We start from the raw sequence: 15,157 nt of genomic DNA, 5'->3' as shown, positions 1-15,157 counted from the left end.
GATCAACGGTAGATCCGAGTATAGTCCGGCTTCAAGCCAGGATTTGGAAGAAACAGACCTTATTAATGTAACAATCTAACTATAGGTTAGTTATCTTATTTTAAGCTTTTGTTATTCTCACAGTTCATTTTCAGCAACAACCCTTTTAACCTGAATTGCGATGGAGGCTGAATTTCAGTAAAGAACTTCAAGCTTAAGAAAATCACCATCGATGTCTCTATTCTCTACCCAACCGTCTTAAAACGGTCGCGGGACTTTGCCCTACATTTTAGAGTTCCTCATCGGAGACCAAATCTCATTACTGAACTCTCGATTGACGTTATCTAAGACTAAGTGAATTTGATTATAAGTTGGCTGATCAGCAAACAGATCTACGCAGGTAGCTGGATAGCTGGAGAGGTTTATTGAATTTGCTGATACCCCCCTTTTTGGATGTTTTTCGTAGTTTAGGGAAAGGTAAAACTAATGTAGAGGTCACTTAATGAGTAAGGAAAGGAGTTTTTTGAGTTTGGAGTTTGTTAGAATCAATTCAGAGTTGTTATTTGTTTGGTTGTAGTTTCTTGTAATATAAGAATTGATGTCCAATTTTTGAAATCTATATTTATACTACTCTACCTCTTTTTGTTGACTAACTTCAACAAAAAGAGGTTCTCAATTCGGTCGATAATTTGTTTTGTGTAATGTTATTTTTTAACGTATCGAGTACTTTACTTACTAGCTTTGTGTGTTTGTAAAATAAAGTATATGATTTTGAAAAAGATTTATGTGTTTTAAAAATATTATAAACTAGCTAACCCGGCGAACTTTGTTCCGCCTTAATGGCAATAAATAACGGGATAAAAAGTATCCTATGTCCTTCTCCTGGCTCTAAACTACCTCCCTGACAATTTTCAGCTAAATCGGTTCAGCCATTCTTGAGTTATAAGTGGAGTAACTAACACGACTTTCTTTTATATAATAGATATAGAATATAGATAAAACAGCTGACCCTTGCTATTACATAATGTAGAGTCAAACGCAACAAAGAAACTTTGGGCACTATTGAATTTAAAATACTAAAATATTATTATGCCGATTCTTTTGTGATGTAACATATTCATTCATCAGTATTCAGAAGTTTTTGACATCTTCGGCTGTGGCTGTTCAACAATGTATGAAATATGAGTTGATATTGTATAGAATAAAATATGCGCGAAACATCTCATCAACAAGCTGTTATAATAACATTATGAATACAAGAATTACTGCCTTCAAAGTATTTTATTAATGAAAATTCATCATCATCATCAACAGCCCTTTACAGTCCACTACTGGACTATGAGCCTCCTCCACTATAGTGGAGGGTTTTGCCATAATCCCCACGCTTGGCAGGCGGGTTGGAGATCGCAGTTTAAAAGATTGATGTTTTTCAGAGAGCGCTGCTGCCCGTTCTCTGTTTGATGTGTAGTCCCTAAGTCGCCTCTTACGACACCCGCGGGAAGAGTAGGGGTTGGTGACAAATGTATTCTAAGTTTATTTATTGCTAGGTTACGACTTCAGAGAGCAAATATTTATTTAATCAAATGATACTTATCAATCAACGATTCGGATGTTAACTAACACTTCAAAATATTAATAACTGGTAAAGCATACAGGATGTAAAAAAATATTGGCTTTTTTAACTTCAACAATTACCACAGGCATAGGTATCTAAATGTTCAGAATAAGTTTAGATTGTGTTGTCTATGAAAATACACCAGATTTGTAATTTAATAGTTCGTACATTCTTTTAATCCGACGATCAGGTGAATAAACATCACAGGAGGTACCAGCTGGATGGTTGGGGAAGGCCTTTGTCCAGCAGTGGACATAATTTAGCTGAAACAACTGAAATTCGACCAATCATAGACTGAGAGATAGTACATACTTTAGAGCAAGTTTTCAGTATAATTTCATAATAACTGCCGTAAGATAGTAACTTTTAGTAGGTTCCATAACTTCCAGAACTAATAATTTCAGCCTGTATAATTTCGGCAGTCATTTATATTTAGATAAAGCTGGAGTGTTGCAATAACTTTCATCGTATCTTATCGTCTAAATATTTCGATATCTTTAAATATCTATGATCGATCGGGCGGCCTTCGATCGATTTATATTGGATCTATTAACACCTTGGCCTAGTGTTGTGTGGGCTCAGAATGGGATTTGCACACTTTGTTTTATATCTGGCGGTAGTATCGCTTATTTTAGGTACGGACAATGGTACTAAATATATTGAGCTAAATATTGTAATAGGTGTTCTTGGTGAGCTGTAGAGTCACTCCAAATTTTGATTTTCAACATATTGATTCAAGAGGTCAAAGGTTGATCAATCTATATGGTGTAAGAAAAAGTCTATGAGGTTCTAAAGGTGTTTAAAATCAGTCAATAACAGCTACGCTTGATGCACCCTCTGATGAATCACTTCTTGTTCTATTCGATTGATTTCTAATAACCTAATCAAATTGGGATTTTGGACAATATTTTTTTTGTGTGTCTCATCTGGCATTTAAATCCAGGACTTGATGGGATTGAGGCAGTCTATTCCTGTGACTGACAACAAAATCTTAAACCTAACGAAGTAAATTAAAGTAAATTCTTTCCTTCATGACGATCGGTCAAAAGAGAGATGCAGGTTATGGCACGAGAGAGCTGATCTCCCCTGCCCTTTTGTCCCTGTGTCTGAGAGTCCTCCACCTGGACATGAGCTCCCCTGGCTTACCTGGAAGTCTTTAAATAGACTTCGGACGCAGGTTGGCCGTAGTAAGGACAATCTGGCCAGGTGGGGATTCTTGGATGGCTTGAACATGGAGTGCAGGTGCGGTTTTGTTCCCCAGTCGATGAGGGACCTGATGTCATGCCCTGAGTGCCTAAGCAACTGCACTCAGGAGGATTTGATGAGTGCTACTGACAACGCCACTCTTTCTTGTGGCGGAGTTTTGGGCTGACACTGTGTAGGTTTGTTGTCGACACGAAAAGAAGAAGAAGAAGAAGAAAGTAAATTCTTAAAATGATGAAGTTATCATCAATTTACGACATACATAACACATTCCTCATCAACAATTTGCAACACACGTGCGAATAACGCGAAGAGTGGCGCGGTTGATGATTGAGTTACCCTTGAATCATTAGAGTCATTATCCCGGTTATAACATCAGCACATTAACTCATTAACGTCATGGCATTCCGCGCTGATTCAATTGGACATTGAGTTTGAGTCAGTGCGAAGGTGCCTGAATATCTTAATATTTTGAATGAAAAAAACAAACATACGTGCTTTTCTAATGTTAAAGTATGAGACGTTTAAAGACTCTTTTAAAGCATTTGACGAGTTGTAAGAACTAATTGAATTAGTCTTTATTTATTAAAGATCATTTTGATTTTAATAAAATTTTCATGGTAGAGTTTCATTAAAATCTGTTTTTTATCATTAGTATTTTTCATATCTTTGACGTGCAAACCATCAATGCACGAATTTAGGACATTAGATTTTTTCAAACACCCCATCTTGCCTCTATCCGATCACTAATATTTAATTTTATGAAAAAAATTCTACAGTTCATGAATATGAAACAATGCAAAACCGTTAAAAATTTCAAAAGCGAATGATACAGAAATTCGTCACAAGGAAATATTGCTCTATACACGGATGAGTATGGTAAAAATGTATGAACAAAAATAGAAACATGATGGTATGTTTCAGTTACGGCCAAAATTTCCGTTGATAGGTTGCAAATAAAATAATTTGGCAAGAATTTTATGAGAAAAGAATGCAAAGATCCTTCTTAATTTCAGTAATTCTAGGCAAACAAAATGATTTTTAGAATGGTGTTTTAAAGGATCGTTATAGGATCATGCTTGTTAAGCATGTAGCGAGTCTTCGAGTGACTTGGCCCACTTTTAGCTTGGTCCACGGGCCAAGTGCTGGATTGAATTTTTGAATATTTTTTCTTCCAGCAACTGGGCCCACGCTAAGATTCTAGAGTAGATTTTTGTTGACTTCGTGTTGAATTTTTTAATAAAACATTGAAGGTGGACCCAGTTACTGGAAGGAAAAATACTTAAAAATTCAGTCCAAGGACCAAGTTAAAAGTGGGTCAAGTCACTGGAAGACTTGTAGCTGTAACCTGTGGATCTTATGAAGTAGTGATTAGGTCTCATTTTGCAAATAAAATGTGTGGCTTGGTGTACAGACGTTTGTTTATGTTTATAGTTAATATTTATGTCAAAGTATAAACTTTATCCTGTTTTTGTTAGGTGATTAAAGGAGGAAGTAATAATACCTTGTGTTGTATTAAACATATTTGTAATAATGTGACCTTCATATAGGTATTGTGGTTTAATATTTTATTAAAATGTATCTATTTTACACCGTTTCTTACTAAAGAGTAAGGACTTGGGTTGATCTTATTTTAGGGTTAGGTATTTCATAGTTATTACACAATACACATCTAGATTCCTAGAATTCGTCCTATACAGCTTTTGGTGCTGTGTAGGACATCACAGGGCTTAGAGTAGGCGCACACCGTTGATTTTTAGTTGGCCGATAGTTGTGCCCGATTTTAATTTGTATGAAGAATCGGCCAAATCGAATCGGCGTAGTGTGCGCACTCCCATACATGCCCATACTGATCAACTGCCCGACTAAACTATCGGCCGACGAAAAATCAACGGTGTGCGCCTACTCTTAGCGTGAGTTTACCTACTTCAAACGTTGTCACTAGCGAACGCGTTAAAAAATAAGGTACTTGATACAAATAAGGCCTACCTAACTTTAAATGCTTATATTTCAATAAATATTAACGCTAATCAACAAAATCAAGGTTAATTAACTTCTTCCATCCTTTAATTTTAGCAATATTACAAAAAATAACACAATTTTTAACTAAATCTATTCAAAATAAGCAAATTACGAAACCACTGATTTTGGCTTTATTAAATCACCTACACGGAATAAGGCCTATATGATTCAAATGCCTCTAGACCTTAAAATTGTGATTATATTAAACGAAATGCGGTCTCATAACATTAAACACGTCGATTTGTTTGCGTTATCAAAATTTTACATACCAAGTAAACAGAAATATACTCTACATCTCTAGATAAACTTGAGATGGCGGACAATTGCTATAGTGGCGTCTAACGAACGACTGAGAAACTTTACTGATGCTTTTGAAGGAAACCTATGTTGTCAAAACGGTAACTATTTTTTGTCGGTTTTTGGTACTTGAAAAGTACACTTGAACGATTCCGGATAAAGACCAATTTTGTTAAAGTTAGAGGCAATTTTTACTTTTCGTCGGATTTAAAACGATTATAAAGTAAGTTAGTTTTTATTTGTTTTGTGTTAACAGGAGCATGATTGATACTTTACAAATTGATTAAAATTCAGAATAAAACCATTTGGATTTATTTAAAAAGCCAATTCTGGGCTAGAGAGCTTCATTGTAGTTTATTAGCTTTATTGTAGTAGGTTTGCCTCTTACAGGATTTGAACTCATAACTGCCTGGCGTTAATTCCATAGTGCATGTCATTAAACTAAGCCATCAATGATTAAGATTGAAGTCTCCCAATCACTTCAAGTATCAAAACTTTTGTAACAGAGTATGATTGTATTTCAACGGAGCCAAGAGCGTTTCAGACTCGAGACGTTGTAGTGGCAATCGAATGCTTCTCATCGATCCAATGGTAATGGTATTTGAATTGATGAAAGCTTTGACTTTCATTTCAAGATTATTGCTAATATCCGAACTCATTTCTGTGTGGCAGTGAGCCCTTTGAATACCTACATTGAAAGAGAAATAAATATACTCGTAAATACGAGTAGTAGCAAAAACAAAAGTCAAATAAAGCAACAAAAATAAAACTCTGGTGGTCAATAGAAAATTGTATTCAAATTGTACTTGGTTTTGCTAATATTAAGTTTGTAAAAAAAAATCTTTATTAAAAATTTTTTGAGGTCAGTTGAAAATAATGTGAAGCGAAAAAAAGGTTAAGTCTTAAGACAAAAAAAAATATGACGTCATTACGATGCAATGAGATAATTTTTTGAGATTACAGATGATATTAACACATAATGTAGCTTCATAGCCACGATAGCCCAACGGTGAAGTGGTCGGAGTGGCCGACTCGAGATCCGAGGAACGCGCGTTCGACTATTGTGGTGAGCCCACTCGTAACACAAGCTTATTTAGCTGAACACGAGGGGGTAACTGGAACTGGACTTAATTGCTCATAAGATAGGCCCCCTTAATTTAATTTATTGTCCGTGGTGCATAATCTTTTCTTAAAGGTTTTAAACCTTTGTTTGTCACCTGTCATCCGCTTTGCAATGGAGGGAAGTCGAACCTTAATTTCGAACTCCTCCTATGTTCTTCTGATTAATTTCGTTGCGGGTCCAATGACAGTTTAACTTTCCCCCGGGACAAACTTGGCCTTCATTGGTTGGGTTTTTGTGGCGGTCAAGCTGTAGATCCTGGCTACACAGGAGTTGCAGTGGTGGGAACGAGAGGTGGGAATAGTCCCGAGGGGGTAACTGGACTATTAGTAATTTGTGCAATACAAATTGCTAATAATATTTTAAAAAAAATGTGTCCAGAGACACATGGAAAATTAGGATCATTCAGTCTCAGAACTCCTACAACTAAAGTTTTTAGTTCTAAAACTAAAACTACATCCGAACTAATTCTTTCAAAGCTCTCTAAAGCTGGCCAAAAGAAACTTACACTAAAACCGGAAGTACTTTTAGAAATCCCAACAATGCCCCATTGAAAGAGTCTAGCTTTTATTTGAGAAGCCACTTAGCAACTCCTAATAATGTACGTTTGGTTTTAGTACTAACACTGGTACTAATAGAATTAGTATGGTATGTGGAGTTTAGTTCAATTAAGTAACGTAAGGCTTACAAAATTATGTTCGACTGGGCGAGTTTTAGTAGGTAGGCCCCATCCTACCGGCGGGGAGAGCCCCACATAACCCACTGACTGACTGTCCCCATCAGCCACTGGTTATGCGCAAAGCATTTCTCGGCGCAAAAAAAAGAAGTTAAATAAAAAATGGTTTGTTTTAGATTTAGTAGCTGTCATTTAAAAAAATATTTGTAGGTAGAGTTTTTGAAGTAAGACTCAGGTTAGGCTTCCTCCAAAGGGTATTAAGATCGAAGGAGAAGAAAAGAGATTGTGATTGCCAAAACCTGCAAATCAGGTTACATTTTGATGAAAAAAGTGTTTTTAATCAAGAGACACACAAGCTTTTTTTCATTCAGAACAAGGCAGGTATTTGACCGCAATCGCATCTAATACTAAGTGAGATGCAGTCTAGTGTAGTACATACCTGCCCTAAAAGTGCCTGTTCACTCTCGCCTTGAAAAGGCCCTTTTTCTTTCTGTGTTAAAACGCGAGTGAAGCCGCGAGTAAAAACTATATTTCAGCTGGCTGTACTACAAACTTTCAGCTTTTAGTGATGTGATTAACAAGTTTACTAATTTGCTTAGTTGCATTAATCCAAAGTTGTATTACAAAGTTTGTATGTATGAAAGTTGCAAATTTTTGATGAGTCAGTCACGCTTTGTGTAACTTGTATTTGACGTGTAAAGCGGGGTTACCTTGCTACCTGCGGTAATTAGATTTACTTATTAATTAGATATACTTTGTTCTGGATTACGTACATGGTAACGTAGGTATTCAATGTGATTTGTATAGTGATAGTGTAATATTTAGTACTGAGATGAGTAAATTTTACTAAGCAAGCATTTTAGGGTTAGTTATTTAATTTGTGGTGGCTTTAAATATTATGTAAGTAATAATCCTCCAAATATTATAAATGCGAAAGTTTGTGTGGATGTCTGGATGTTTGTTACTCTTTCACGCAAAAACTACTGAACGGATTTTGACGAAACTTCACAGTACTATTGTTTATAACCCAGAATAACATATAGGCTATAATTTATGAAGATCTGTGACAAACTACATTTCACGCGGGTGAAGCCGCGGGCCAAAGCTAGTTATCTAATAATCCAAGGCTCATCTTATGAATTAAGTGTATGCTTCCAAATTAATAGCACAATTACATACTCAATTGTACTTTATTGTGATAATAGCACATACTATACTATCTAATAACCATTATTTCACGGTTAAGACCAACTAATCCCAGGGTTTAGGTACAAATTGATGAAGTGCTGTTAGTACCTAGATTTACTATGCGAAGGTAAGTAGCGATAAATTATTGTCATCACTATTATTTGTATTAAAATGACATCTTCTTGACTCAAACTGTAGGTAGGTATCGCTACTTTAGAAACACTGAACTGCTAAGATCAGAATAAAATAAACCTACCTTCTAAATCTAAATTTATATAACTAAGGTGACTGACTGACTGACTGACTGACTGACTGACTGACATAGTGATCTATTAACGCACAGCCCAAACCACTGGACGGGCTGAAATTTGGCATGCAGGTAGATGTTATGACGTAGGCATCCGCTAAGAAAGGATTTTACGAAACTCCACTCCTAAGGGGGTAAAATGGGATCCACGCGTACGAAGTCGTGGGCGGCTGCTAGTCCTTCCATAAAGTTTTCAAATATTAAAGCTTTTCAGTCGCAAGTACTATTACACGATACTTCAGAATGAAATTAAATATTTGAAGTATTTGTCGTAAGGACGCGTGTTGTGTGTGTATCTACGCTACTTTACGAATTTGATACTTTGTCTCATTTCCGATCAACGAATTGGTGTCTCGAATAATAAACGACCATTAATCGACTAAATGAAGTTAACTGCTTCAATTGGATGTTCGATGCAACAAAAAGTCGCTGACCCCAAATTTATTTCTAAATCTAATAATCTTTTTATTTGCCTCTCGAAACTCAATTTAACTATCAGACAAGTAAATTAAACGCCAGTCAACGGTTAACACTGTCAAACACAATGAAGCATCATCGCAATAATTTGCAATCTTTGTAAGCTTACACACGATTATAAATCGATTCAGTGGCTAAATGGCACAATCGATTGAGCGATTCTTCAAATTAACTCGATGCGTGAAACGCACCATCAATTTTGTGTTAAAATACAAAAACCGGCCAAGTGCGAGTCGGGCTCGCGCACAAAGGGTTCCGTAGCAGCAACAGTTAAATCAACCTATCTCAAAAACTATAAGAGATACTTTGATCAAACCAAAAATCGTTGAAAGAGTTAATTAGCATGCATCACCTCTATTTTTTTTAGAATTTTATACCCCGTAGTTATAAAAATAGAGGGGGGGGGACATACTTTTTACGACTTTGAGAGCTGATATCTCAAAAACCGTTCACTTTAAGAAAAATGTTTTTTAGAAAACTTTATATCATTTTAAAAGACCTTTCCATTGATACCCCACACGGGTATGTACATCGAAAAAAAATTTTCATCCCTCAGTTACATGTATGGGGGGCCCCACCCCCAATTCTTTTTTTTACTATTTAGTGTCATAATTTTGTAGCGGTTCATACAACACATATTCCCATCAAATTTCATCACTGTAGTACTTATAGTTTCCGAGTAAATCGGCTGTGACAGACGGACAGACGGACAGACGGACAGACGGACAGACGGACATGACGAAACTATAAGGGTTCCGTTTTTGCCATTTTGGCTACGGAACCCTAAAAAAATATGTTAATGAAATAATTAGTCTTAATGAATGGTGTTAGACTCATTATTATACATAGATATAGACTGTATTAATGTAATAATTATTTTAAAACTAGTTCGCTATGCGATAAATTCAGCTAAATAGTGCTGAACATGTTTTACCTATAATTATGCTGCAACTATACACATATGCATTGGTAATTGTTGGATTGCCAATATGCATCTACGAGTATTTAATAAAAAACAGAACGATAAAATTTCCTTACTGAAGAATCGATGAAAGTGTCAAGCATACTTTATTATCATGAAGTCAATTTCAAAAGTATCAAGACATCTTCGTCGCCATACACTCACCGTTTTTAGACGTCACGTGTGACACTGTAACTTGACGTTTAACAAGTGGAAAGTGGAACTTGTCAGCCTTTTCAGATTACAAGCCTGTCTGAGGGCTCTTTGTAATTATACCACGGTTGTTAGGCAGTCTGACATTTTGACGTCCAAACTGAAAGACTTGGGAATGGAAGTGACGTGTCTGTTTTGTTACATATCTTGTGATGATGATTGTGAATTGTAATATCGTGCCTTAATTGAAATATACTTAAGGTAGAGTAAAATTATGTAAAATGATTAAATTCTATAAAATCAAAAATCTGAATATTTATTCAGTACTTAGACCCTTTCCAGGGCACTTGGTACACGTCCTAAATAAAGCTTGCTACCTACCAAAAAGATAAGTAGGTACCTACTGCCCGTTTTCACCATCAATCCCTAATTTTTAAGTGACCCCTATGAAAACAAAATTCCTATTAAGTGTTACCATAGTAAATTAGGGATTGATGGTGAAAACGGGCATAAGTGTTTTAGTTTGGAGTTCGGTGTTATTCATTATCTAATTTTATATGTACCGCAAAGGTAAATAACAGTCTAACGAAAATAGGCAAATGCCTAGCATACTCTCCAAAAAACCATAAATTGAAGCATAAAAGACGTCTACGATTTAAAACAGCGATTATAAATAAATATGCAATAAAATGCTTTATTTATTTTAAAAGCTTGACTATTTCAAGTGTCCACTTCCATTCCGTGTTTTATAGCGCTATCAAGATGAACTCCGTTCAAACAATAAAATAGTTTCCTAAAATAACTCTTGAGTGTTTCAGTTTAATAATAGTATGAAGTATTGTTCTATAAGCGGGACTCTAAATATACTTTAATACTTGCGCACGTAAAATGCTGGAATGGTTTGAAATATTGATTTGGTCGTGAAATTGCAATTTAAATTGCATTTTTGGTTGCAAACTGCAAAATTAACGTTAAATCTTGACAGGCCTTATCCTTATTTCATGGAACATAGAATTTTACGATCAACTTTGAAAATAGCCCTAATCAGTTAGATATCCAGTAACAAAAATATTGCTTTCAAACAATGCATTACATAAATAAATAGGTAGGTACCTACTTAGATTTTTATTCGAAAAAGTTGCATATCTACAGATTTTTTTATAAAACTTGGGAACGTAGCAGTGATTATAATATCGATATGAAATCGAATGCCACGTTGTCTACAGGCAGTCTTGCCTAGTTACACTGGCCTACAGTGTACTTAAATCTTTAAAATGTAGGTCAAATTGATGAAATTATTATGACGGTAGTACTTAGTTAAGTTAAGCTAGTTACTAGCTAAGGATGTAATAGATCCTTTTTTTCCACAACGAGGAAGCTCTTGGCCTGTATCTCACCTGATGGTAAGTGACGATCAGGCCGAAGGTGGAAGCGAGCTTAACCCGAATCCTCAACCAGGGAGGAACTGGCTATCTTACCTCTAACTTTGTTGTTATGGCGACAGACTTAGGTAAGATGGTGGTAGCTAGCCAGGCGGACTTAGAACAAGCCCTACCACCAACCAAACCGAACAGAAAAATCTGCCCCCACTGGGAATCGAACCCGGGACCTCTGCGTCTGAAACAGGTGGTCTTACCAGTAGACCACAGAGGCGGTTACTAGCTAAAGATGTAATAGATCCTTATTTTCAAACAAGGATAAGGCAAAATTCACTCCTGCGGTGACTGTGGACGTAAAGTGTATACGAGGCTTAACAACGGGAGATTTAATATCTACATAATAACAAGCCTCGTGAAATATCGCTCAAAGGATCCCGCGATATTGCGTTTTATATCCGCACGACTAAAGCTGAAGGTATATCTTAAATATAAACATAGCTACAAGATAAGATGATAAAGCTTTTGATAAGAAACATCACAGGAACTACAACAACGTTTATATTGTTTATTTATATCAGTTGCTTGCCACTTTAACCACGTTGGTTCTCTTGCAAGACAAATATTATTCTAATATCGTTAAACTCCCATGATAAGCATAAATCGTGTCGTAGTAGGATAGAGGATAATAACGCATATTTTGTGGCATTGTGTAAAGCAATCGTAATCATTTGACAGTTCATAACGTACGATAAAGTCAGTTAAACAAAGCGTTTGACAAAATAATCGTACGTTATGAACTGTTCATTAGATATCTATCTAATAAAGAGTTTTTTCACTTGTCCTATTTGGATTTTGTATTATGCTTATTTGAAGGGCAACCACGCGTATCATTATCTAAATATTAGTTATATTTAGACCATTCATCAATTATCATGATTGAATAGATCAATTTATATCTTCTTCTGTGCCCTTTACAATTTCATTTGGGGTAGGCCCTCTTCATTCTAAAAGGGATCAGAGGTGTTGTGTAAAGCAATCGTAATCATTTGACAGTTCATAACGTACGATATAGTCAGTTAAACAAAGCGTTTGACAGAATAATCGTACGTTATGAACTGTCAAAATTAAATGATAACGATTGCTTAACACAATTCCACCTCAGATGGAGTAAAATAAACGGTTATGGTGCATCAATGATATTTTTATGGAAGGAATGACAGTACTATTTATGACATTGTCACTGATAGTATCTGGTGACTTTAAGGAGAATAGATCAATAAGTATACTTAATAATAAGTGAATCACAAAATTTTACAACGCAGTCACATTATCAAAGCCCATTTATTCATAAACAATGCTTGCTTAAGTGAAGCAGCAAATCGAACACATAGTGTTCAATAGAGCTCTGTGATTAGTTCTTGTGTCACCCTGTGCGTCCACGCGCACTGTGAGACCTCATAGTAATGTTTGTGAATACGGGCGTCAGTCTATATCCACAACAGTTTTAATAACTTTACCTACTCCAAAAGCTAAGCAAATTAAAATCCTAATAACAGGTCATTAGTTTCACTTTCGTGAACTCGAAACATGTTATTTTTATACTGAACTGCTTGTAAGGGCAGATGTTCAGTTCATGTCGTCACTTGGCGTAAATACCTATTAAATCTGCCTCTGGGATAACAGATGATTACACTGGTCAAGGGTGAGCTGGGCGTTGAAGATGAATTCCGTAGATATTGATAACAAATCTAAGATTAAACTGTCATTGGAAGACATTATAATAAATTTTCAGGACGAAATAGGAAAATATTTTTGTTTCAAATGAATTGGTGTTTTAAATAAATCTTTAAAAAGTTGCAAAAATGCTGCCTTAACGGGAGCTTTTTTTTTTCAAGATAAACTATATTTAAAAACTTGTGTTTTTAACTTATTTTAACGAAAACAATAATTCTAAGACTGGGCGCAGACCACCGATTTTTAGTTGACCGATAGTTGTGCCCGATTTTAAATTGTATGAAGAATCGGCCCATACTGAGCAACTGCCCGACTAAACTATCGGCCGACGAAAAATCGATGGTCTGCGCCTAGGTTAAAACGTAAGTTTTGAAACGAATAATTACGTAATTTTAAAGAAGTTTGTTATTAATTAACTCATCAATGAGATCCCGGTTTGGTTGTTCGCGTGCCGGGCTAAAACACCAGCTGTTGTCGCGGCTTTGGTTCCCAATGGGGGCAAGTGATAATGAGATGCACATTTATACCATTTATACTGATAATCACGAATGTTAGTGAATTAAAATGTTTGTGTCGTTATCTAGTAGGTACAGTCGATAGCACATCAATATAACACAGAATGGAGTTTCCTCGATTGATTGGAACCTTTTCATAACAGATAAGCACAAAATGATGCTTCGTCGATTCAATTGAACCTTATCATGAAAGATAAAAAGTTCAAAATACATTGAGGAAATTGACCATTTGGTAGTAAGTTGTTGTGTTTTGTCTGTGTACAAGTTTGTTTAGGTCAAAGTTACTTATTCAACGTAGTAGTTTGGAAAAAAATACTTGTATATCATTTTAAATAGCAGGAGCTCAAATCTGCTTTTGTATAAAAAGAAATTACGAGTTTTAATTTAAGCTTTTCATGTTGTCTGTTACGTAGGTACTTTAATTTTGCTTACATTTTTTTTATTTTTCAATGCAAATGAAATACAGGGTGTTTGGCGCATCGTGTGCCAAAATGATTTGGCGGATAGAATGGGTCATTTCCTATATTTTCAGCCCCCATAACACGTTCCATGTCAGGCGGCTACTTTTATATTAAGTTTTTTAGTAATTTCACCAAAATACCCAAATCGCATCATTTAATTTCGATTTAAAAAAAAACTACTAAGCGTAGCCTCAAAGTAAATATTTTGTTTTGACGTGCATTGATATAGGGTTGCATCAAATCTAAATTTACTGGCAAATATCATCTAGTTTTTTTTTAATTCAGCTTTGAACTTTTCCGAAAAGTTAAAAATGGACTGAACATTTAAGTTTACATGGCTATAAATTTTTACCTGTAGGTATTTAACGTGTTATTCACACAAAAAGGGGCTATAAACACAAATTTCGCAAATCAGTCCGAATAGAGTCAATGCACTAATTTAGGGAATTTGTGAAGTTGTTGTTATTATTTAAACAAGATTAGTATACCGTTTGAATGGGGATAGACTAGAGAAGTTTTGATAAAATCCGAAGATCGCTATCTCTTTTAAAAAAAAAATTATAGCCATGTAAACTTAAATGTTCTGTCCATTTTTAACTTTTCGGAAAAGTTCAAAGCTGAATTAAAAAAAAACTAGATGATATTTGCCAGTAAATTTAGATTTGATGCAACCCTATATCAATGCACGTCAAAACAAAATATTTACTTTGAGGCTACGCTTAGTAGTTTTTTTTAAATCGAAATTAAATGATGCGTTTTGGGTATTTTGGTGAAATTACTAAAAAACTTAATATAAAAGTAGCCGCCTGACATGGAACGTGTTATGGGGGCTGAAAATATAGGAAATGACCCATTCTATCCGCCAAATCATTTTGGCACACGATGCGCCAAACACCCTGTATATCTTCAGAAAATATGAATTCATGATTTTAACGTACCTAACTACTTAATACTTTGCATGAGAGTCATCAATACAATCATTAAGAGCCCTCAAATTATGTGGAAGTCCTTTCGAATACATTTGAACCGATTTGGCAAAGAATTCATAAAATGGATAATTTCTATTATTG

General features: G+C 35.3%; 1 protein-coding gene across 2 annotated transcripts in view; it reads right to left on the bottom strand.

Moving 5' to 3' along the window:
* Positions 1 to 15,157, bottom strand: part of Ggamma30A (guanine nucleotide-binding protein subunit gamma-e) — a 47,833-nt gene that overhangs the window by 21,463 nt on the left and 11,213 nt on the right. The window lies entirely within an intron of this gene.

This window comes from Ostrinia furnacalis, unplaced genomic scaffold (genome assembly GCF_004193835.3).
Source record: "Ostrinia furnacalis isolate ACB-3 unplaced genomic scaffold, ASM419383v2 OfSCF7555, whole genome shotgun sequence".
NCBI lineage: Eukaryota > Metazoa > Arthropoda > Insecta > Lepidoptera > Crambidae > Ostrinia > Ostrinia furnacalis.
Note: the sequence above shows the minus strand (reverse complement) of the source record. Positions and strands in the feature narration are given on the sequence as shown.